This window comes from Meles meles, chromosome 7 (assembly GCF_922984935.1).
Source record: "Meles meles chromosome 7, mMelMel3.1 paternal haplotype, whole genome shotgun sequence".
NCBI lineage: Eukaryota > Metazoa > Chordata > Mammalia > Carnivora > Mustelidae > Meles > Meles meles.
Window position 1 is genome coordinate 41193225 of NC_060072.1, and position 25617 is coordinate 41218841.

At 38.1% G+C, this 25617-nt stretch overlaps 1 protein-coding gene across 1 annotated transcript in view; it reads right to left on the reverse strand.

The window, feature by feature from the left end:
* The window catches only part of NAV3 (neuron navigator 3), a 621657-nt gene that overhangs the window by 595196 nt on the left and 844 nt on the right, over positions 1–25617 (reverse strand). The window lies entirely within an intron of this gene.

Genomic DNA, 25617 nt, shown 5'->3' on the forward strand with positions numbered 1-25617 from the left:
AGCAAATAAATCATCCCTTGAGGCTATATTACAGAAGTCACTGAGTGGGCAAGACCGCTGTGAGACAAGAAAAGGACAAGGAGGTACTTCAGTGGAAGCTTCAGAGAAACACAAAAGGAATCTCTTGATTCAACTCTAAGAGTATATACGTGCAATCAAGGAATGACCATTCTCCCACGACAAACCTTGTTCAAAATTTCCCAGCTATATCTATAATGACAGAACATTCTGAAACTGATCTACTACCTCTCTGGCGCTGCTTTAGAGCAGGAACGTTATGCAGCAAGTTCTCAGCAGCGTTAGAAAGCCCTTTTCTAGGTGACCTTTAGGCAGCGTGTGGACAGTGCCCCACCAGCCCCCAGCCAGCTTTCAGTCCCATGTTGACTTTCACTAAGCTTCCTAATGACAGGCAGCAGCTGGCCTTCAGTTTTCTGATCAGAAAACCTGGGAGGAAAGCCCAATGAGCTAGGCAGGATCCAAAGCTGGTCTCAGAGCCAGACACTGTGCAAAGCACCTGCAGAGCTTGCCCAACAAGAGGCCCAGAATTTCTAGTCTCTAACAACAATGCAGTGACCCACCCCGAATCCTATTTCAGATGATCTGCCTCAACAGAACGAAAAATATATTTCACAATTCCTAAACCATCTCAGAAATTCGTAACATCATGTTACTAAAAATCGGGTAGACTCTTATTCATTAACATTAATATCAAATATGATAGTGTATTTATACACATATGAATGTATCTGGGTATATATAAACACACAATACATAAACACACATATAATATGCATACATAAATCCAAGACCATATATATACATATGTATATGCATATATTTTTATATTCATATAGGATTGCCTCCTGGGCCACTCAGTTTTAGAGATGCAAACCTAGAATAATTTGCTATACATTCAAATGGTTTTGAAATCAGCTGACACGCTTGAATGTAACGGATCAAGTAGAAGGCTTCCTGATCACTCAAGTTATCGTCATCGGCTAGTTCAAAAATCTGGTTATTCTCCAAGCACCAGCTTCTTCTATCTATGTAGAGTTTAACAGGATTGACTGTACGTATATTTTATATATCTCCCAGAAATATCTACAACTTTGGGGTTTGCACAAAATAATTAAATAAGGAACATCACACTCATGCTGTGAAGTTTCCCACAAGACATAATCCTAAAAACCTACAAGGAGGGGCCCCTGGGTGGCTCAGTGGGTTAAGCCTCTGCCTTCTGCTCAGGTCATGATCTCAGGGTCCTCGGATCGAGCCCCACATCGGGCTCTCTGCTCCGCGGGGAGCCTGCTTCCTCTTCTCTCTCTGCCTGCCTCTCTGCTTACTCATGATCTCTCTCTGTCAAATAAATAAATTAAAAAAAAAAAACCTACAAGGAAATCCAGCAGATAAGATTTATCCTATTGTCCACAAGAGTTAATAAAATAGACAAATATCTCTCAAAGTGTTTGAGATGCATAGAAGTAACAGATTTTTAAATTAATCATCACTTTCCTTTTAAGAAATAAGGTTTCAGGGGCGCCTGGGTGGCTCAGTGGGTTAAAGCCTCTGCCTTCAGCTCAGGTCATGATCCCAGGGTCCTGGGATCGAGCCCCGCATCAGGCTCTCTGCTCCGCGGGGAGCCTGCTTCCTCCTCTCTCTCTGCCTGCCTCTCTGCCTAGTTGTGATTTCTCTCTGACAAATAAATAAAATATTAAAAAAAAAAAGAAGGTTTCAAATTGAAAATTCATTGAGAGATTTTGTTAAGAAGACAGTGATTTTAATGAAAAGTGAGCTTTGTACAGTGAGACTTAACATGGCTTATCATCCTTATTATCATAACCATCTAATGATATGACCCCCATGTTTCATGAATAAACTGAGGCTAAAGGAGCTATGACCACAAGGAAAAGACAGAGTAATCTTGACAATCATACACAAATCTATAGGACGACAACATGCTGCTAATCACTGTAAAATTTTGTGCCTATTCACAAATTCCATATAAGCTTCTATGTATAATCCCCTGATGATCAATCTCCATGAATGAGCAAACCGATACGAATTATTAAAACCACAAGTGTGGGATCTTAACATCATTCCTCCTGCTGAGAATCTGCTTTTGAATCTTCTCATCATAATCATGGAGGACCCAAGCAAAAGGAAGACCAGCAGCTTACCCCATGGCTGATGAACCATCCACGATCCTTCCTCCAGCTGTGCATGCTCTGCCTTCACCTGACCTAATGGGCCAAATGCAGATTTGGTATGCAACCTCTTTCATTACTTCCAGAAGTGCCCTATACCAAGCCAGCTTTTTCTTCACTTGTAGGGCTTTAAAACTGTTTAAGTCTTGTATTATTTAGGGCTTATAGTAGTCAATAAGTCTAATCTTTAGTAAATGCTTACTCTTTTCCAAGCTTATGTTCTCAAAGACCCTATGAAGACAGATTATTACTGTCCCTATTTTGCAGATGAGGAAACGAAAGCACAACCAGACTAAGCCACCAGGCCGATGCAGCTAGGAAATGGCAGAACTGATGCTTGGACCCAGCCTGTCCCACTCCAGAACCCATGCCTTTAACCTCTATTTTTTGTAAAACATACAAGGTGGATGACTAAATTCAAGGTCAGTTTAAGATGTCCTCTACTGTGGTTCTTCATTATTGCTTCTATGTAAAAAACAAACTGTTTTAAGCTAAGACTTCAGCAAGGGACTTGATAAGATTTGATGGTAAAGTCAAATTGATCAACTATGTTAAAACTCTTTTCTCCAAAGTCCACTGACCTCCTTGTCAGGGACAAGGGTTTTTGTGACCCTTCTCAGTAGTCCGTGGACAATTATCCTCTTCCATAATTATAGGACTTAAGCAGCAGCAATCCCTCACCATCCTCCACACCACCCAACTGTCACAAGAGTTCAAAAAGAGGAACAAAAGTAGGTTCTCTCCATAAGAACACTGGGAAATGATTTCTAAGAAGAGTAAAATTTTTAATTTTCTTTTGAACTATGACCCCAATATAAAACCATACTTTCAGGTCTTAAATCAGTTGAGTTTTGTTACATATGACATTTCCCTGATTATAAATTAACCTGTCATTTTCAGATATTCCCAACTGGTTATCTACAGAGTGTACATGTGTATGTGTCTGTGTAGTATATATCACATCTATAAATCATATTTGATGGACAATATAAGCACACACACATCATATGCACTTATATCCTCTATTGATCCAAGTATGGACAAATATTATTTGCAAATTTTCTTTTAAGAAAGTGTACTTTTCAGCTTTTTTGCTAAGATGATGTCCAATATATTTGTTGGAACATTATGTTACTTTGTCATCTACAAAATAAAGATAATAGAAGTGATTTTGAAAGAGCATCCACATTTGCCCTATGTAAGAGAATGCTTGCTGACTAGTAGTCTCCGAGCAGGCGATGTTCTGGAAAGGGAAAATAACATTACAAACCCATGTTACAGATGAGGAAAGCTGAGTCTCAGTATGGTTAAGTTACTGAACTAAATTCACAGATCTATTAAGTGAGGGAGCCTTTTCAAGGTCCATGTTTTTCCTACTATTTCATGCTACCAAGATCTTCTTACAGGGGAAAAATTATAAAGTTTTTTCCTAATGCAATCTTTCTTTCAGTATTTAGATATTTTATCTCCAGGCTCAGCTAATCTGAGCTGCTTGGCTTTGATGGGGCTTGATGCTCCTACACTGCTTTGAGAAACTCAGATTCCTGGAAGCTGGCCTGTCTTTACTTAAAGCTCTGGAATATTCCCCAAATGGACAGTTTCTTTAGCTTGCTTCTACCAGTCATCCCTAGGTTTTACTTTGCTATACCTAGAGCTAACTTAGAGCCCACTGCCTTCATCTCCCGCTACTCAGTGTCAAGAGAGTCAATTATAATTCTTTTCTAAAAGGGATTTGAAATTTGGGGGAAAAAAGCTTTTTTTTTAATGAATCAAAGTTACATAATTTTGTTTTTCTCATCAAACATAAAGCAATGCTGTATTAACATTAAAATTTTTCTTTTAGAAGAAGAGGCAAAAGGGGTATTTTTAAGTTTCAGACTATATTTTTCATGTGAATTATTTTTATAGGTACTTAACCAAAATAAGATTTTTACAGGGTAGAAGATTCTGATCGTTCACTCATTCGGTCAACAAAAACAGAGACTGCACTAGGCCTAATACTAAGCACCAGGGATACAGAGATGCTTAAGGCCTGGGACTTAAAGTACCTGAATACTTGCAGTCACCAAACAAAGGTATCCATGAGGAACTACAACACAAGGTGGGGTGTGAACATCAGTGTCTGAAATTGGCAAGAAGATGGCAAATGAAGCTCAATTCAAGTGCACTACTGGTTGTTCTTATCCTATCACTGGTCGCCTCTAACAGGACACATGTATTGGCTCATAAAATTAACACAAGCGTTTCTGAGAGTGTTAAATTTGGGAATCATTGGTATATATATAAAAATTTATGTTTTTAAAATGTAGGAATTACGGGACACTTTGGTGGCTCTGTTGGTTAAGCAGCTGCCTATGGCTCTGATCATGATCCCAGGGTCCTGGGATTGAGTCCCGCGTTGGGCTCCTTCCTCAGCGGGAAGCCTGCTTCTGTCTGCTCTGCCTGCTGCTCCCCTGCTTGTGCTCTCTCTCTCTCTAACAAATAAATAAATAAAATATTAAAAAATAAAATAAAATGTGGGAATTATAAGCTGTTAAATATTATAACAGACTGTCTGATTTAAAAAAAAAAAAATTAAATCAGGGCTCCTGGATGGTATAGTCAGTTAAGTGTCTGCTCTGAGTTTCTGCTCAGGTCATGATCTCATGGTCATGAGATCAAGCCTCACACTGGGCTCCACACTCAGCGCAGAGACTGCTTGAGAATCTCTCTCCGTCTCCCTTTCCTGCTCAAACTCTCTCTCTCTAAAATCAATAAATAAGTCCTTAAAAATTTCAATTCAATTTAAAGAATTAAAGTCAACTAGTGGCCTTGCTTCCCTTGCCTTTGCTGTTGTTCCTAGGAAGATGTTGCTACGGCTGAGGTCGAAGAGGTTGCTGCCTGCATTCTCCTCAAGGATTTTGATGGATTCCTTTCTCACATTGAGGTCCTTCATCCATTTGGAGTCTATTTTTGTGTGTGGTGTAAGGAAGTGGTCCAATTTCATTTTTCTGCATGTGGCTGTCCAATTTTCCCAGCACCATTTATTGAAGAGGCTGTCTTTTTTCCATTGGACATTCTTTCCTGCTTTGTCGAAGATTAGTTGACCATAGAGTTGAGGGTCGATTTCTGGGCTCTCTATTCTGTTCCACTGATCTATGTGTCTGTTTTTGTGCCAGTACCATGCTGTCTTGATGATGACAGCTTTGTAATAGAGCTTAAAGTCCGGAATTGTAATGCCACCAACTTTGGCTTTGTTCTTCAATATTCCTTTGGCTATTCGAGGTCTTTTCTGGTTCCATATAAATTTTAGGATTATTTGTTCCATTTCTTTGAAAAAAATGGATGGTATTTTGATAGGGATTGCATTAAATGTGTAGATTGCTTTAGGTAGCATAGACATTTTCACAATATTTATTCTTCCAATCCAGGAGCATGGAACATTTTTCCATTTTTTTGTGTCTTCCTCAATTTCTTTCATGAGTACTTTATAATTTTCTGTGTATAGATTCTTAGTCTCTTTGGTTAGGTTTATTCCTAGGTATCTTATAGTTTTGGGTACAATTGTAAATGGGATTGACTCCTTAATTTCTCTTTCTTCAGTCTTGTTGTTGGTGTACAGAAATGCAACTGATTTCTGTGCATTGATTTTATATCCTGACACTTTACTGAATTCCTGAACAAGTTCTAGCAGTTTTGGAGTGGAGTCTTTTGGGTTTTCCACATATAGTATCATATCATCTGCGAAGAGTGATAGTTTGACTTCTTCTTTACCAATTTGGATGCCTTTAATTTCTTTTTGTTGTCTGATTGCTGAGGCTAGGACTTCTAGTACTATGTTGAATAGCAGTGGTGATAATGGACATCCCTGCCGTGTTCCTGACCTTAACGGAAAAGCTTTCAGTTTTTCTCCATTGAGAATGATATTTGCGGTGGGTTTTTCATAGATGGCTTTGATAATATTGAGGTATGTGCCCTCTATCCCTACACTTTGAAGAGTTTTGATCAGGAAGGGATGCTGTACTTTGTCAAATGCTTTTTCAGCATCTATTGAGAGTATCATATGGTTCTTGTTCTTTCTTTTATTAATGTGTTCTATCACATTGATTGATTTGCGGATGTTGAACCAACCCTGCAGCCCTGGAATAAATCCCACTTGATCGTGGTGAATAATCCTTTTAATGTACTGTTGAATCCTATTGGCTAGTATTTTGGCGAGAATTTTTGCGTCTGTGTTCATCAAGGATATTGGTCTGTAGTTCTCTTTTTTGGTGGGATCCTTGTCTGGTTTTGGGATCAAGGTGATGCTGGCCTCATAAAATGAGTTTGGAAGTTTTCCTTCCATTTCTATTTTTTGGAACAGAATGGGAGAAGATATTTGCAAACGACATATCAGATAAAGGGCTAGTATCCAAAATCTATAAGGAACTTAGCAAACTCAACACCCAAAGAACAAACAATCCAATCAAGAAATGGGCAGAGGACATGAACAGACATTTCTGCAAAGAAGACATCCAGATGGCCAACAGACACATGAAAAAGTGCTCCACGTCACTCGCCATCAGGGAAATACAAATCAAAACCACAATGAGATATCACCTCACACCAGTCAGAATGGCTAAAATTAACAAGTCAGGAAATGACAGATGCTGGAGAGGATGTGGAGAAAGGGGAACCCTCCTCCACTGTTGGTGGGAATGCAAGCTGGTGCAACCACTCTGGAAAACAGCATGGAGGTTCCTCAAAATGTTGAAAATAGAACTACCCTATGACCCAGCAATTGCACTACTGGGTATTTACCCTAAAGATACAAACATAGTGATCCGAAGGGGCACGTGTACCCGAATGTTTATAGCAGCAATGTCTACAATAGCCAGACTATGGAAAGAACCTAGATGTCCATCAACAGATGAATGGATAAAGAAGATGTGGTATATATACACAATGGAATACTATGCAGCCATCAAAAGAAATGAAATCTTGCCATTTGCGACGACGTGGATGGAACTAGAGCGTATCATGCTTAGTGAAATAAGTCAATCGGAGAAAGACAACTATCATATGATCTCCCTGATATGAGGACATGGAGAAGCAACATGGGGGGGTAGGAGATAGGAGAAGAATAAATGAAACAAGATGGGATTGGGAGGGAGACAAACCATAAATGACTCTTAATCTCACAAAACAAACTGGGGGTTGCTGCGGGGAGGTGGGATTGGGGGAGGGGGAGCGGGCTATGGACATTGGGGAGGGGAAGCGAACCATAAGAGACTATGGACTCCGAAAAACAACCTGAGGGTTTTGAAGGGTCAGGGGTGGGAGGTTGGGGCAACCTGAGGGTTTTGAAGGGTCAGGGGTGGGAGGTTGGGGGAACAGGTGGTGGGTAATGGAGAAGGCACGTTTTGCATGGAGCACTGGGTGTTGTGCAAAAAGAATGAATACTGTTACGCTGAAAAAATAAATAAAATGAGAAAAAAAAAAAAAAAAAAAAAAAAAAGTCAACTAGTGGAATCAAAACTACTTTTGTATGTATCTTTGATCACAGTTCTGACAGCATTCAATAGTGTGAACTTGAAAAAGTCAAATGGCCACCCTGGGCCTCAAGTTTCTCACCTTCAGAGTGAACTATGCCATCTCTAAGGTTTTTGTTTTGGCTTTATCATTCTGTAACTACTACATGGAACACACAATTCAGTCTGCTGAGATTTCACACTTCTGATAAATTAAGTATTCATGTATCTTATTTGTATCATTATTTAAACTCCATGATATTCTTTCATTTTTAATAAATAAATATAACAGTTTCATCAAGCTTTTCTGGGACACCTTTGGTTTTATAATTTGTACCGAAAGTGATCTGATATGACCTCATGCAAAATGGGCTTCCATAATACCCATTTTGGAACAATACCACTAGAACACAAATTTAACTAACGAAGTCCTTGCTGAGTGGGTAATATTTTACTTGTTCTAGTTTTAGTAAAAGTTCTGTCCAAGAGGAGCTTAGGAAACATATGGCTTTGTGGATCTTATCATTTGGCAAAAAGACAATAAAATATATATGACAAGTTGAATTACAACATAAATGGATTAAACATGATGTTAAATCGTTTGCTATAATGGTAAAGAATATTACATGTATTTTTGCAAGTATTCTGAGATTCTTTTTGACCTCAGTACTTTTGCCCTGAGACTCATTTGTTGGCTGAAAACCTTGTCATGTTCTAAGATTTGAAACAGCATTTAGTTCCCCACGAGATCATGGAAAGCATTTTTGGAAAGTCTTCATGTTGGTTCAGTAGTGAAAGTTTACTATCAACTAATTTATTATGGATAAGAGCTTATGACAATTCAAATTTTTTTCTTTATATATAACACAAAACTGATCATCCCACTCATTGCTCAGTGTACACTACTTCTTAAAGTAGGGTGCTTTGGATTAGTACATGTAAGCAAAAATAAGCAATATAAACATTTTAAATATTAACTTAGTAATTGGTATGACTTTTAACATCTTTTCAAACACTTTATTTTACTAAATTAGTGGCAAGCAAAAAGGTTATTATCTCCTTTTTCATGGAACAATGATGGCTTCCCATTCCAACTCTGTGTGCTAAAAGGAAGACCAAAAGCCTTCCATGACTGCTCTTGTTCCTCTGACTTTCATTGTTCTAACTCTGATTTTGATTCCCCTACCTTCCCATTGTACATTGCATTCTAACCAGGACTGTATTTCAGTAGTAATGTCCAATAGAACTTACTATAAATATGTAAATGTGTTTTCCAATATGGTAGCCATTAGTCACATGTAAAGATTGAGCACTTGAAATAAGCTTGTTGAAACTACAGAACTGAATTTCTTAATTTTTATTATTTTAAATGGGAATACCTACAGTGCCTAGTGGACACTGTATCAGTAAGCACAGATAGAGCATTTGAATACTTTTAAAGCTCTGTTTTCTACTTTGAAGTAGCTGCTCTAGCTTTACTTTCTCTTTTTTTTTTAATTTTTTAATATTTTATTTATCACAAGTAGGCAGAGAGGCAGGCAGAGAGAGAGAGGAGGAAGCAGGCTCCCCGCAGAGCAGAGAGCCCGATGTGGGGCTCAATCCCAGGACCCTGGGATCATGACCTGAGCCGAAGGCAGAGGCTTTAACCCCCTGAGCCACCCAGGTGCCCCTACCTTTACTTTCTCTTAGAAAAATCCTAAATTTATATCAGGTGCTCTCAAAGAGTTTTAGAAAAAACTAAATAACACTTTGGTTAATCAACATTCTATTAGAATTAAGTTCCTCTCCATAAAAGCCTATTTTTAATTATGTTTGTAAACAAGAGTATGAAAAGCCCATTATCTTCGAGAAAAAAATAAAACAACAGTGTGTGCTAATGGACTCCCAGTCTTTCTGAATATTGGAAAGAATCTAGCTGTATAAAACAAGCATATAAAGGGCTAATTATATTTTCTTACCCAGGAAAGTGCTCTCCTAACTACCAAAAATGAAGTTTTTTCTTCACGGAAAGAATCCTAATACTTCTGGCCAAATGATATTATCAGACTTAACAGAATAAGACTTCAGGTACAAGAAGCTAGCTGGTGGTCAGTATAAATTATAATACTACAGAATGTTTCTGAGAATGGATATGCTTAATACTACAGAGGTAAAGAAATCAACACATCTATTAACTAATGTACTTTTACACAGCAGCACAGCTCATTACGGAATACATTGGTATAGTTTTCATATTGGTGTTTTCTCTTTCCTAGTATGTGAGTTGCTGGAAATTACCCTGGAGTCAGTGATTCAGACTCTAGGACCCAAGGAAGTTTTAGAAGAAGCCAACTACCCAGGTAAAGGGTGTAAAATCAAGTGCATTGTGTTTGTTGGTAGAAAAGAAAAATGGCAGTCAAAAATGAGGTCTAGGAGACAAAAATGATATCTAAATGCCTGGAGAATAAATACCCTGGAAACAGCATCCGTGGTGCTGGCCAATGTCTGGGAGATGGGTATTATCTTACCTGAAAAGAAGGAACATTGAATACTGTAGGTACAGTGGCAAAAATATAGCCCCGCTTAGCCCTAGGAAGCAGGATCATATTCTGTCAGAGAACATCCTAAAGCACCACTAGTGGCCATTACCAGTTGGGCTATAAAGAAACACCTGTCAGCACCATCTGGCAGCAAAAACAATAGTATGGACTGATGAGGCGGGTTTATCTCTACTTGCCTGGGTAAGTAGGACTGACTCTGCCCTTTTCCACTCTCAACTAAACAATCAGAATTCTGGACTACAACTCAAGAAGTTGATACTAGTGTCTGTGCTAAGATGATAGGTGAGGCACTTATAATGATTTCAAAACGTAAATAAAATTGGACTATCCTTTTACCCTATATTTGTGAGTAAAAACAATCAAACCTTATGTGTTCAATAATGTTAGCCTTTCACTGTTGATACTGCTTAAACAGACATGGTCCAAATATCACAGAAATACTTAGATCAGTCAGTATCCAACCATCTTAAATCCTAAGAGGTATCATCTCTTCTACTTACAAAATACTATGGATTAATTCATAAATAAATAGGTAGACAGTTTGTAATGAAAGTACTTAAACTTTTAAACCTATTATTTCTCTCACCTTCTAGAGCTGAAAGGCTTCAGAGAGTCAGTGAAAATAAAGGAGGCTGCACAGACAGTTGTGTTTTGAAAATTCCACTCTTGAGGCACCTGGGTGGCACAGTCAGTTAAGCCTCTGACTCTTAATTTCAGTGCGGGTCAAGATCTCAGGGTCATGGGATGGATCCCCAAATCCAGCTCTGTCCTCACCCCAGAGTCTACTTGAGATCCTCCCTCTCCCTCAGCTCCTCCCCTGCTGTGGACTGTCTTCTTCTCTCTCTCTCAAATAAATAAATCTTTCAAAAAGAAAATTCCACTCTTCCCTCATAGAGAGAAATAAAGTTCCAAGGGTATGTTTGGGCAGAGAATCTTCATAAGCATTTACTCCAACCAAAATGCCCTTGTCTTGGGTGAAAGTTTACCCATTTTCTTATTTAATGATTTATTAGACGGAGAACTGCTTGGGAGTTAAGATTGTTTTTTGTGTTTTTTTTTTTAAATCTTCCTTCTTTAGCTTTTTATCAAAAAATAACCCAAATTTGGCAAGTACTCACTAAATATTTGCTGAATAAATGGTTGTCTGTGGATTTATATGGATTTTTCTCCTTTGTTCCACAGCAACAGTTCTTGAGTTTATACCACATGCAAGGTTTCCAACACAATGCTGACCAAGACAGACAGTGTCCTTAACCTAATAGAGGCAGACTATAAATAAGCAAGCAGTTCCATGGGTAATAGGACATATTGAAAGGATTACTAGAAAGAAAATCAACGGAACACAATGATGGAGTGGATGAGGAAGGGCTTTCTGGAGGAAATTACACTAATACCCTATGCCTGAATGATGAGAGGTCATTCGTGCAAAAAATAGAGCAACAGATACTTCAGGCAGAAAGAACAGTGCAAAGACCTGAAAGTGAGAAAGCCCTTGGTTGTCCAAAGAACATACTGACGGATCACCAACAGGCCTTGTACAGAATGAGGGAGAGAAAGGTGGCAGGAAATGGAGTTGGAGGGAGAATGGGAATTAGATTACGCTGGACCCCGATGGGCCATGTCAAAGAGTTCAGATTGTAATCAAAATGCACTAAAAAGTCATTTCAGAAGGCGAGTGATAAAAAAACATTGTTATATCCATGAATCCTCTTGGTATCATTTACTTAGCCAGAACACTAATTTGGTACCTGATAATAGATATGAAAGACATTTCTAAAATGACAAGTGGGACTGAAATGTGAAGGCACATTTTTATTTAACTTTTATTGTACTCTTCCCCCAAAGCAATGTGGAAATCACTGCATCAGTTCATGATTATATAAAAATATTTTACAAAGCAAAGCAGACTAAGACATTATGTTGTTTTTCGAGTTTAACCCTCATCCTTTCCCAGTGTTAATTAGAGAGTAACAAGTCCCTGCAAGGTGTTGTTTATCTGTTATTTGCAAGCATGACGATTTGCCAATACTAGCAACTGTTAAAAGATAGAAGCCCTCCTTACTGAGACAGCATGAAGGAAAAGTAAGACATTACACCTAACAATGCTGTTTCATCAAGCAGCTAGTAAGAGTTTCAAGGGAGAACAGCTAATGTTAACAAAATAAACCCAAAAAACAAAAACAACAAGGTATAAAATTAACTACCAGCAGCAAAATGTGAAAAATAAGCAGGAGAATTCATGTGCTTTCAGTCACATTCTTAAGGAGGAGCCACCTTGCCTCAGAACTAAATGTGCCCATTTAAATTAATCCCTTAGAGTTATTAGTATGTGTGAAAACACACCTAAAGGAAAATGTGATACTTGTAACTGGAGCACTATTGAAAGATATTTATTAAAGTATAAAGTCAAAAGGGCTATTTATATAGAACACTATTCTCATTTTCATTTTGCATTAGATCAAACATCCTATAAATTAGGTCCAATGATGGACACATATCCATTTTACTTTTTAATATTCCCTCAAAAATGATGTGGACCTGGGTTAAAATGGCTAGCAGTCTTATCTCCAGGACAGAACCCACTTCCCATTCATTTCCACCATGATGAGCTAATTCTGAATGTGAATGTGGTCCAAGAGAACATCCTGCCTCCCTCCAGGAGAGCACAGTGGCTTACATACCTGCGTGTACTCACATGTGTCACTGGCACAGCCAGGAGACCAGGGAGCCAAGTTTTGCGGGTTACCTGCTGGCTGATGAGCTGGCAAAACAGAGAAGCTGAGATGGAGTGTGGCTATCTGTGTGGACTGGCAATGATTTTTCTCCATGTAGCCTATCAAATTTAAATGTGACCTGTGTTCCTTACAACATATTTTCCTAACAATTAAATGAAGCTTCCTAATGTGATTTAATGAAATCCGTCACCTTTAATAAGATAGATGGAGAACCTTGAGTATAAGTTCCCAAATGTGACAAGTCAAATGTGACCAAACCAGGTTGAATGCCAATAAAGAAATGCAGTTTCCCAAATCTGGGCTCACATTTTTCCCATCTTTTCAAAATCATTTGGGAGGGGCTCTTGGAAAACATTTGCTTAAAAAAATAGCAAAAGAAAAAGAAAAAAGAAAACCACTTGCTTAAAAAAGTCTTATACTCAGACTCACATAGCATAAAAGTTTAATAGAAACACTAGAAAGTCTTCCATAGATTTATAGCTTTCAAAAAGATTTTTAACAATACATTAATATGTTAGATGTTAAGAAATGATTTCCATGCACATAGAAAACATGCTAAACATAGGTAGATAAACTTTAAAATGAAATCATAGACCACTGAGCGAAAGAAGAAGGTACAACCTGGTAAGTTCTCTTGTCTAGGACAAATTCATCGCTAAAATGGACATTAAAAAGTATTGGACCCACAAGTCGAGTTGTGAAGGTGGACAGAAATGCAAGGAAAAGTGCTTTGTAAACTACCGATTGCTTGCTATTCCAATATTAGTTAGAAGCCCAACTCGCTTTGTTATGCAAGGCAGAAGTAATGGATATAAATGGATGCACTCATTAGTAATGCAGTTAACACAGTAAAATGTATTACTTTTATCTACCAAAGAGTGTTAGTAGGCACTCCAGAAATACATAAATACACACTGAAGTCAGTCAAAACATCATATCTTTTAAATCTGTGCTTGATTCTTAGATTGACAATTTCCATCTTCAAACAAAATATTATGCTAGGATACAATGTATAATACAACTAAGGGCAACAATACTAACCTGAATGCACTAATCTCCATCTCTGTCTCTGAAACAATGGCTTAGTTAACTGGAAGAGAGCAAGCTCTACGGGAGAACCCTCTGTAGAAGAATGTGTAGAACATTCTTCGCTAAGGACTGCATCCACTGGGCACTGAGGAACAACTTCACATTATGCAAAAACACTCACAAGAACTACTTCTAAACAGGCAATGTAACATTGCCCATTTTTATTAATTTTTTTTTCCCTTTTTATTTATTTATTTTTTTTTTCAGCGTAACAGTATTCATTCTTTTTGCACAACACCCAGTGCTCCATGCAAAACGTGCCCTCCCCATCACCCACCACCTGTTCCCCCAACCTCCCACCCGACCCTTCAAAACCCTCAGGTTGTTTTTCAGAGTCCATAGTCTCTTATGGTTCGCCTCCCCTCCCCAATGTCCATAGCCCGCTCCCCCTCTCCCAATCCCACCTCCCCCCAGCAACCCCCAGTTTGTTTTGTGAGATTAAGAGTCATTTATGGTTTGTCTCCCTCCCAATCCCATCTTGTTTCATTTATTCTTTTCCTATCCCCCTACCCCCCCATGTTGCTTCTCCATGTCCTCATATCAGGGAGATCATATGATAGTTGTCTTTCTCCGATTGACTTATTTCACTAAGCATGATACGCTCTAGTTCCATCCATGTCGTCGCAAATGGCAAGATTTCATTTCTTTTGATGGCTGCATAGTATTCCATTGTGTATATATACCACATCTTCTTGATCCACTCCAAAACTGCTAGAACTTGTACAGGAATTCAGTAAAGTGTCAGGATATAAAATCAATGCACAGAAATCAGTTGCATTTCTGTACACCAACAACAAGACTGAAGAAAGAGAAATTAAGGAGTCAATCCCATTCACAATTGTACCCAAAACTATAAGATACCTAGGAATAAACCTAACCAAAGAGACTAAGAATCTATACACAGAAAATTATAAAGTACTCATGAAAGAAATTGAGGAAGACACAAAAAAATGGAAAAATGTTCCATGCTCCTGGATTGGAAGAATAAATATTGTGAAAATGTCTATGCTACCTAAAGCAATCTACACATTTAATGCAATCCCTATCAAAATACCATCCATTTTTTTCAAAGAAATGGAACAAATAATCCTAAAATTTATATGGAACCAGAAAAGACCTCGAATAGCCAAAGGAATATTGAAGAACAAAGTCAAAGTTGGTGGCATCACAATTCCGGACTTCAAGCTCTATTACAAAGCTGTCATCATCAAGACAGCATGGTACTGGCACAAAAACAGACACATAGACCAGTGGAACAGAATAGAGAGCCCAGAAATCGACCCTCAACTCTATGGTCAACTAATCTTCGACAAAGCAGGAAAGAATGTCCAATGGAAAAAAGACAGCCTCTTCAATAAATGGTGCTGGGAAAATTGGACCGCCACATGCAGAAAAATGAAATTGGACCACTTCCTTACACCACACACGAAAATAGACTCCAAATGGATGAAGGACCTCAATGTGAGAAAGGAATCCATCAAAATCCTTGAGGAGAACGCAGGCAGCAACCTCTTCGACCTCAGCCGCAGCAACATCTTCCTAGGAACAACGGCAAAGGCAAGGGAACCAAGGGCGAAAATGAACTATTGGGATTTCATCAAGATCAAAAGCTTTTGCACAGCAAAGGAAACAGTTAACAAAACCAAAAGACAGCTGACAGAATGGGAGAAGATATTTGCAAACGACATATCAGATAAAGGGCTAGTATCCAAAATCTATAAGGAACTTAGCAAACTCAACACCCAAAGAACAAACAATCCAATCAAGAAATGGGCAGAGGACATGAACAGACATTTCTGCAAAGAAGACATCCAGATGGCCAACAGACACATGAAAAAGTGCTCCATTTTTATTAATTTTTACCCAGCTACACTGTTTACCGTGATATGTGTCAGGAAACATTTATATAGAATAGCTAGTTTATAGCTAGTTCCATGAAACACGAAAACCGATCATGATAAATGATTTCAAAAATGATAAAAAGACATTTTCTTTATTGTGTTAATGCTTGGAACTGACATCTTCAGATTTAAACTGATGTATGATAATTGTGTTCTTCTATGAAATATACACATGATTGAATATATCAAATTTATTTTTAAGTTAAGGAAAATCAATACAGATAGGGGATGGATCCTATAATTGATTTTTAAGTCAGTGGTTGGAAACTGTGAATATATTTCCTATATATATCATATAAGAAGCACTGCTTAGGGTCCCAGGCCAATTGGAACAATACCCAGTGCAGCTAAAAGACTAGCAATAGTAGTCCTGAGTCAGTGTCTCTCTAAAATCCCATAAGCTCTCTTGATCTCTAAGTTATATAGAGGAGGAGAGTCAAGCTCAGGAGAGTAAGGCACAGAAATTATAGATATGCTACTAGAATGTAAGTACCAAGAAGCATCACTTCTTATTAATATATTCCCCCATAGTTTTTATACATATTTTCAAACATATGAAAAAGTTTAAAGAATTTTACAGTAAACACTTATATACTACTAGACTCTACAGTTAACATTTTACCATGTTTGTTTCATGAAATATCTGTTATACACATTTTTATGCTCTCAATCTCAGGTTAGAAATGAAAGAAAGAAAGCCTGTGTCAACTGAGAATTTTTCCCAAGTTCAATATTCTTTTAATCCTCTTAAAAACAGAAACAAAATTCATCCTAAATATTTAGGATTTAGAAAGTAAATTTTTATTTAAAATGTACCATGAGTTAAGGATAACTTTATATTTATCAATACGCTATGCCCAGGAAATATTGTGGTTTATCAACCTTGTCATCCTAAGACAAATAAAGTCTTTAGGATGCCTGGGTGGCTCAGCTGGTTAAGCATCTGCCTTTGGCTCAGTTTGTGGTCCTGGATTCCCGGATTGAGCTCTGCATTAGGCCCCCTACTCAGCGGGGAGTCTGCTTCTCCCTCTCCATTCACACCTTCCCAACTCATGCCCGCTCACTCTCTCTGTGCCTCTCTCTCATTTCCTCACTCTCTCTAGTAAATAAATAAAATATTTAAAAAAAAAAAAAAGAAAAAGAAAGTATTTGAACTCACAAACTTTTCTTCTGACCAGCTCTAAGGTTGAACCCCAGCCCCATGTGGTTAAACCTATATCCCTATTTCAAGATGAAATATCCTAAGCACCAACTACCCTCTCTCTCTCTCTCTTTCTCTTTTCAGATAACAGGCAAGCTAGGCCCTGGACTCAGGTGAACCACCTACCCCAAGTTTAACGTAAGTCAAGAAAAAATGATCAGACCCACAGGGACGTTCTATCCTCGGGCTAGGGTGGGTAATCCGGGACTGATTAGTTATACTGCTGTTTTTTGCAAGGGGATGGGGAGTGGAGGTTGTTCCTATGCCCAAATAAAGCAGCCCTTTACACTGTGCAGAGCCTCATGTTAGGAATGTTTAAATTGTTAATCACAGATGGTAGAGAGAAGTCTAAAATGAGCTGCTGTGATGGGAGCTAACCTGGAAATCATTGCAGCAGCATTTCTGGACCTCATAGGTCCAGAAGTCAAGTCAAGGGATGAGAAGGGAGGCACTTCTGCCCTTTAGGCTCACATTCTGGCCTCTGCTCACAGAGGGGAAACCATGCCCGACTGCAGTTTACCCTTCAAAGCTACCAATTATTGAGTGTTTTCTAGATGCAAGACATTGCTCCAAATGCTTTATATATGTGTTTTTTTTTTCAATACTCTCATTTTATAAAATAACACAACAGAGAAACTAAGAGAAGACAGGGGTTCAGTAATCTGAGGAAGCACCAGACCCAAGAATCAAACTCAGGTAGTCATATTTTAGATCCTTTGCTCTTAACTATTTACTAGGCTACTTTTTTATTGGATCCTCCCAAAGACACTGCTAGCCTCACTGATGAGGTCATGTGTGAAATACTGAGCCAAGTTTTATTATTGGGCGTGTTTTTTCCTATTTAACATAAGATCATGGGTATCACCATTTTTTTTCTCCATTGTACTGCTCATTCATGATCAACTCCCCTAACAGTGTCCTCCTCTTGGGGCAGTTTCGTTATTCATCTTCATCCACACAACTAACATGGTTAGTATTTTCAGATCTGTTCACTGGAGCAGTGATTCCAGCTTTGAGAATAGTAGGAAACCAGATTTGGCTTCTGGAACTGAGGCATTACAGTTTCTCAGAGAAGATCTACTTTTAGGAGAGTTTAGGAGCCTTTATACGAATACTCTTTTTATAACGCTAGTCCTTTATTTCCATGTAGACATTGTTTTGTGTATATAGAGCTTCTCCAACAAGGAAATGCAGAGGAAAAGAGGAATGAATGGAAAGATTTCACATAAAAACCCACTCCAAACACCAGATTCAATAATTGTGTCTTGTTTGGGTTTTTTTAGTTAATAAGGTGAAAGCAGAAGATGGGAAAAGGTGCTCAGAGCTTCTCCAGCGACTACTTGGGTCAATTTGCAATTTGTGCTGCAGAGGCCACTAACAATGGCGTGGCGGTGGGAGGTGGCAGCAGCTGTCCTGGGTGCAGATCACCTGTTAATTGACTGGGACTATACAGTGTTGATATTATTATCTGGGTGTGCACTGGTTAAGCGACTGCCTTCAGCTCAGGTCATGATCCCAGAGTCCTGGGATCGAGTCCCACATCGGGCTCCCTGCTCCTTGGAGAGTCTGCTTCTCCCTCTGACTTTCACCCCTCTCATGCTCTCTCTCACTGTCTCTCTCTCAAATAAATAAAATCTTAAAAAAAAAAAAAAAAGAGGTAGAAGAATTCTTAAAAAACTTGAATTCCAAATAACTATGCTAACATAGAGTCCAACACTAGCTGATTGAAACAAATTAACACTACAGATACTAGAACTCTAGTACAGAATGTCTTAGTTTAGGTTTCTGCCAGAGTAGACCCTGAAATGACGATTCCTGTGAAAGTAGTTTATTTAGCTGATGGTTCCGGAAATACTGGGAGAGAAGTCAGGAAAGGAAATGGGAACCAGAAGATAAAGGGCATCTTATTGCAACCATGGGTAACCAAAGCTCCTCCCACTGAGGAGCTCTCAGGCATGAGCTGTAGGCCGGTGCTTCTCTAGTACTACTGTGTATGAGAATCCCCTGGGAATCTTGTGAAAAAGCGCATTCTGATTCAGCAGGTTTGGTGTGGGGCCTGAGACCCTGCATTTCTTACACATTCCCTGATGAGAATACTATTGCTATTCCTCAGAACACACTTTGAAGATCTGATGGTTTTCTGTTTATCATAAAAATCTTCCAAATTTGCAAATAAAATTGACAAAATTTCTTAAGTCCACTGCTTTTATAACATATCATTAAATTTGCTTTTTTCATGTAATTCTTATCCCAGGCATGGCATATTCACCGACTATCATGACTAGGAGAAATCTGGTCAGTCCCTGTGTAAGGAAAACACAAAAAATTCTGTCTACCCTGTCCCAGGGTTATGAAATCAGATGGCTCTGCTCACCAGCAAGTATTCTGCTATACACAGAAACACACTGGGCATGTCAGCCCACTCAGGGATCATCTCAGACTCCTCTTCTCTGTTTATATATCCAGTTCTTGCTTCCCATTCCACTCCAGTACCAAAGTATACCCCGATTTTGTGATTAATCTCATCTTTGGCCTTTGGAAGTGAGCAAAAGTCTTCTCCTCTCCCACCCAATTAAAACTCTTTAATGGAATTTTTACATGCATTCCAAGGTTTTTGCCCACTTCGCTACCTCAGGGTAAGGTTTGTGAAATCTCAGTCCACTCTTTTATACTTACCTGGCATCTCAAAGGAGGAAACAGATATGGTTAAACTACTGTTTCAAAATCATTGTGTTTTATTCAAAAGTATGTATTTATGTGATAAAATGGAGAAAAGCCCCTAGGCCTTTTAGGAAGACAATCTTAAGGAGAAACTGACAATGACATGATCAGTCATTCAAAACAGGCCACACAGTATTATAATATTTGCTTTAAAAATGTGTGTTTATAAATATAAATATTATAAATATTAACACAGAAATCTAATGATGTATGTATGTATGTATGTATGTATAGAAAGGTGAGAGGAAACTGGTATATTAGTGTATTCCAAGTTTTTTGCATTGCATATGGTCACATTTTTCCAACATATTTTAGAAGAAAAAATTAGTCTCCATCATTCCTTTATGGAATGGTAAAAATCAGAACTCACGTGTTAATATCAAGACAGAAAAAGGGATTTAAGAAGAAACAGGAATTAAGGGCGCCTGGGTGGCTCAGTGGGTTTAAAGCCTCTGCCTTTCGCTCAGGTCATGATCTCGGGGTCCTGGGATGGAGCCCCACATCGGGCTCTCTGCTCAGCAGGGAGCATGCTTCCTCCTCTCTCTCTCTACCTGCCTCTCTGCCTACTTGTGATCTCTGTCAAAGAAATAAAAATGTTAAAAAAAAAAAGAAACAGGAATTAAAACTTACTAAATCTTATAGCTTAGTAGTCATTGTTGAGATCACAATTAATGACAACTAGTAACCATAACAAGAATTTACATATAATTCAGTCTTCAAAATGCATAAAACATGTATCACAAAACTCAAGTATCATCTAGTTTGGACCTGCCGGTTTTATCTATCTATTTCTATGAAGATTATGCAGTCATTACATCTGTTGATATGTAAGATCCACCAATCAGGAAATGGAACATGGTCTAGTTTAGAACAAAGGAGTAGAACCATTAAGCACGGTATACAGTATTCACTTTTATCTATTTCCAGTTCTTCCCATTAGCCCAAGTCTGTTGACATTGAAAATGTATGCTGCCAGGACCAAAAAGGCAAGTAGCCATATAAACCATCTATGATATGATAGAAGATTTAAAAGAAATTCTATCCAAGTTCAGATCTGAGAGAGAAGTTTCTAGAATCACTGCTTCACAGAAAAGCCCACCTTATATAATTCATCCTTAGAGAACTCCTAGTAAATTGGTTGGCGACAGCTGTTTGCAGTACCCTTTTTTAAGAGATGATGAGGCAGAGGGAGAAATTAGGGACAATCTTTAATGGTATCATAGTATGCCCCAATTCCAGTACTAGTTTCTTTGTGAACATGACGTTCATATTTGTATTTGTACATGGATTCCAGATTTATACAATAGAATTGCATAATGGCTTCTCAATGTATTTCAAAAATTAAAAGTTTGGATAATCAGTAACTGGATGACTAATCAATTTTGTTGAGACCACTAGATAATCCACTCATATTAGCAGTCATGCTTCACAATCAGATGATTAATAAATGATGTAACTTTGCTTCAGAAACGTCATTCTCCCTAAAGGTCCTTTTAACATACCTCATATACACTAACAAGAAGTCAGGCAGATTTGTAAAAATAAAGCACCATTTAATGAGTCCATCCTTCAAGAAGATCAAAGAATGAAAAGCCTGGATCTATCCTAAGCCTTCTCTTCTTGAATGATTTATCTTCATATTTTCTCTTAAGAAAACAGATTTTTAATCAATTTCCAACAGAAACAATTTCAAGTAGTTCTCAACACCTGTGGCAACAATCCCAATATACTTTTTGACTCTAAAATGATGCTATTTTACCAATACAGCAAGAAAATGCAACAGATGTTGTTTAAAAGAATCAGCACACTAAAAAGAAAGATATTAAGAGAAGAATTAGGCTCGATTTCAACTAATAAATTATCTTTACTCTCTCAAGCACTGGTAATCACGAGTAAGGTTTTCAGTAAAATTACTGGAGTACACTAACATTGTTGTATGCAGAGATGCGGTTGGACCACACTTCTGTCTGAAGTCAACTGAAAAACAAACAAAAACTAGTCTATGTGGAGAGACACTGTGGAGGCCCTCATTGTCACTGGCAGATGAAGCTTTTTCTAATCTCCAACCTAACCTTGATGTTAAGGCCACAATACCAGTGGGGCTGCCCTTAAAACAGCAGGCTTTCTCCAAATCAGCACCTGCTCTTCTATTAATTAACTCAGTTGTTTCTCTCATTTAACATGGCTTTACAATCTCAAACTCTCACTCACTACACCCAGACTGTGTTACTTCTGAAACAACTGCCACTATATACAAAGACAAGATGTGTTAGAATTTATCTGGAGGTTCTAGAAAGGCAGTGTGAAAATAATGCTAACCAGCATGTAAAAGACCTGATTTTAGGCAACAAAAACCTGTGATGACATCAATCTTAGACACTTCCATGAATGTCAGTCCCTGCAAACATGCAATAATACTGTCATCCCTTTCTGCTTTAGGGAACAGAGAAACAAAAGCATTCCAACCGGTCACTAAATACGTATTGCATTTCATTGTTAGAATTTCAAAATAAGTGTCCTGCTATCCTTTTTAGCAATACCTAGTGAACTGTGGACTATGACAAATGCTTTGGTTTAATACACAAAATATTCACGGAGCAATAAAGCAGTATCCCAGGGCTGTCTCAGCTGTAAACTGCTACAATTAGACTGACAGTAAAATCTACTAAGCTCTACTTTTCAGTTCAAGGTCACAGTTAATTAAACTGAAGTGACATTTGTACCTATTGGGCTTTCACTGCTCCAGGGGCTTTTGCAGAAAGAATCCCACAAAACGATGAAATTAGTTGAAAACAATACACCAAACTCACTGGCATCAGTGAGAAAACATGGGTCAAAAGGTCAAGTTTTCAAAAATAAAACACCTCATTATGGGCATGCAGGAACTCAGATGCCACGAAAATTTTCTCATCTGGGACATTCCAGAAACAGAATGCCAAAAGCAGGGATTATGGGCCAATCTTAACTGAAAATTCTACTGATAAAAATCGCAGGAATCAAAAAGTGTGTTGAATTTCACCGAGCCTTACACTAATCCAAGTCAATTTGAGATTCTTAGAAGTATTCTCAATCCCTGTAATATCCACATCTCGGGTTTATCCATAATGAAGAGTACTTCAGATAGGACTTGTGGATATGATATCTTTTAACTTTCAAGTATGTTTTCCAGATTTAGTCAGGTGATGGGGTATTATTTTGAAGAAGCCCAAGAAGTCACACATCTGAACTCTTATCGTTTTGAATAATGGTATATATATTCTTTTTATTGTATATATATTTTTAAGGAACTGATCATTATTTTTATAGGACCAAATCTCTTAAGGAGATATAAAAAAGGTAAAAAAGCACCTTTTATCTTTGTAGAAATACATGTTCTTCACAAACTGGAAAGGACCAAGCATGCGCCTGGTATAGTAAGCACTCCATAAATTCTCTCTTCCCTGACTTTCGCCAACTCACTGCATGCAGCGGAACCATACTCACAAACTCATACGCTCAGTGTCCTAACAGTTTCTACTCAGAAGCAGAGCATACAAAGTATAAACTCGTATATTTTAAGGCGAGAACAAAAACTAGTGAGCTATTCGTAGACTGAACAAAAAAAAAAATCAGTGGCACATTGTTCAAAATAGGAGCATGTACTGAAGCCAGTTCAATTCACCTTGCTTTAAATAGCTACCACATGCCAAACACTGTGAGAAGAACACATTTTTCAGTTACACCAAAAAGATGCTTCACCTCTGGATTAAGTCATGAGTTGGAATAAATGCATTTTATTTCACTGATGTGGAACACTGTGCATGTTGAATTAATTCATCATGAAGGACTACAAACACTTGAAATAATTACATGAATGCTCTTATAATCTCTACGGGTAATTGTGTGGTGGCAGGGCTGTGCCCAGAGCTTAGTCTGCAAAGACTTATGATATTAACGTTTCCTTTTTCTCCTTACTACAAACTCACAAAACTGTCATTGAGACTAGATATCCCTGCTGACACTTAGCAAATTTGAATCTGAAGTACTGATCAATTGATCGATCAATATCTGAGGTTCCAGCTTACTCAATGTGAATGCTCAAACCAATTGGGTAGCTAGGAAATCATTAGAATCCCATTTTCCCCATGATAATGCTCATTGAAAATGTCCCTGTCTCCCTCACCTCCCTATCAACTAAAAGGTGAGGTTTCAGTGAAATGGGGATCTTCTCATCCAACACAAACAGAATCATGGCTCTCCATAGTTTGTCTAAACGCTATTACTTTTCTCTATGAGCTGAATGGCCCTTTGTGAACTGGCCTGGGAAACAAAGCATCATTACAGATCATTGTTTAAAGTTCCATGCAAGGAATTTTCAGAATGATTTTGAGAGTTCATTCCATTCTGTAGCTTGCAATCCCTTCGGTGTTTGCAGAAAATATTTTTTATTCAGGAAAGAAAATGATAACACCTGCAAAGGAACTTCCCTTCCAGAAAAGAAAGACTACCTTCGAAAATCAGAATTCTGTAGTATTAATTTCTTATCTATTACCCACTTCCCTTGTCTCCAATCTGAGAGAGTAAGTGTATTATCCATCAGGGTTAAGGACATTTAAAAATTGTAGCTAGAGAAAAATGATTAAATTGCTCCCCATAGTTAAGAAATTGCATAGTGTGCTTTGGATGGAAAACTGATTTTACCATCTCTTTTGGATCAACACCCTTAGTATCAGCAGAAGAAAAAGAAGTGCTGACCCATTTGAGACACCAACAGCATTCTAGGTAACACACTTACTTTTATAGAAATTTATATCCACATTGAAGTCAAAATTGATTCCAGGCATCTTGGATTTTACACTATTTAGTATTTCCAAGATTTACTTATACTGCAGGTAAACCCAGTGAATGAACCAAACTGGACATTAATAGCACACCCATTCTTGCTTAGAGTCATGCAAAGGATCACTGTAGTGCCTTTCCTAGTAGCCCTGGTCTAAATGTCAGAGCAAATTAACAAGCTATTGTCTATATACAAAGAGCATACAAAGTACAAACTCATATATTTTAAGGCGAGAACAAAAACTAGTGAGCTATTCGTAGACTGAACAAAGACCTCTTCTAAATATCTTACCTCCAAAACTGCAAAAGAGCTAGTTGTCTCCTGGGAGTGCCAGATGACTAGTAAGCAAATTTCTACGACAGATGTAAAAAACAAACTTTAATCATGCCCTCTAGATCCAGGTCTGACTCAAAATATCCTTTCTATTATCTCTTTATTCCTTGCTTTTGTGCCTCAGCGACTGACTGGGTCCCCACACACCTCTCTTGTACTAATGGAGTCAATGAAAGCACTACAAAAGATAATATATTTCATTATGAGTGGGATTCCTCCCCTGGGCACCATCTTTGATCCTTCTGATAAGTACTCTCTGGATGGTTCTCACCACTGTACAGCAGTTTAGCAGGTAAGAATGTCTAAGAAGGTAGAAAAAATGAGGTTTAAGTGCAAACCTCGATACTCAATTCCCAGCTTCTCACTCAGAACTTCTCTAAATCCATAAAAAAATATATATATTAGCACCAACCTATTTTGATATTTTCCATTAGTTCTTTCGACATCACACATGATGTCGAAAGCTCAAACCAAAGCTCACAGTTTCCTCATGACTCTCTTTTTGAAAGAGTCAAACCAAAGCTCACAGTTTCCTCATGACTCTCTTTCCAGGCCAGCTGTAAAAACGAGAAAGCTTATGTTGAT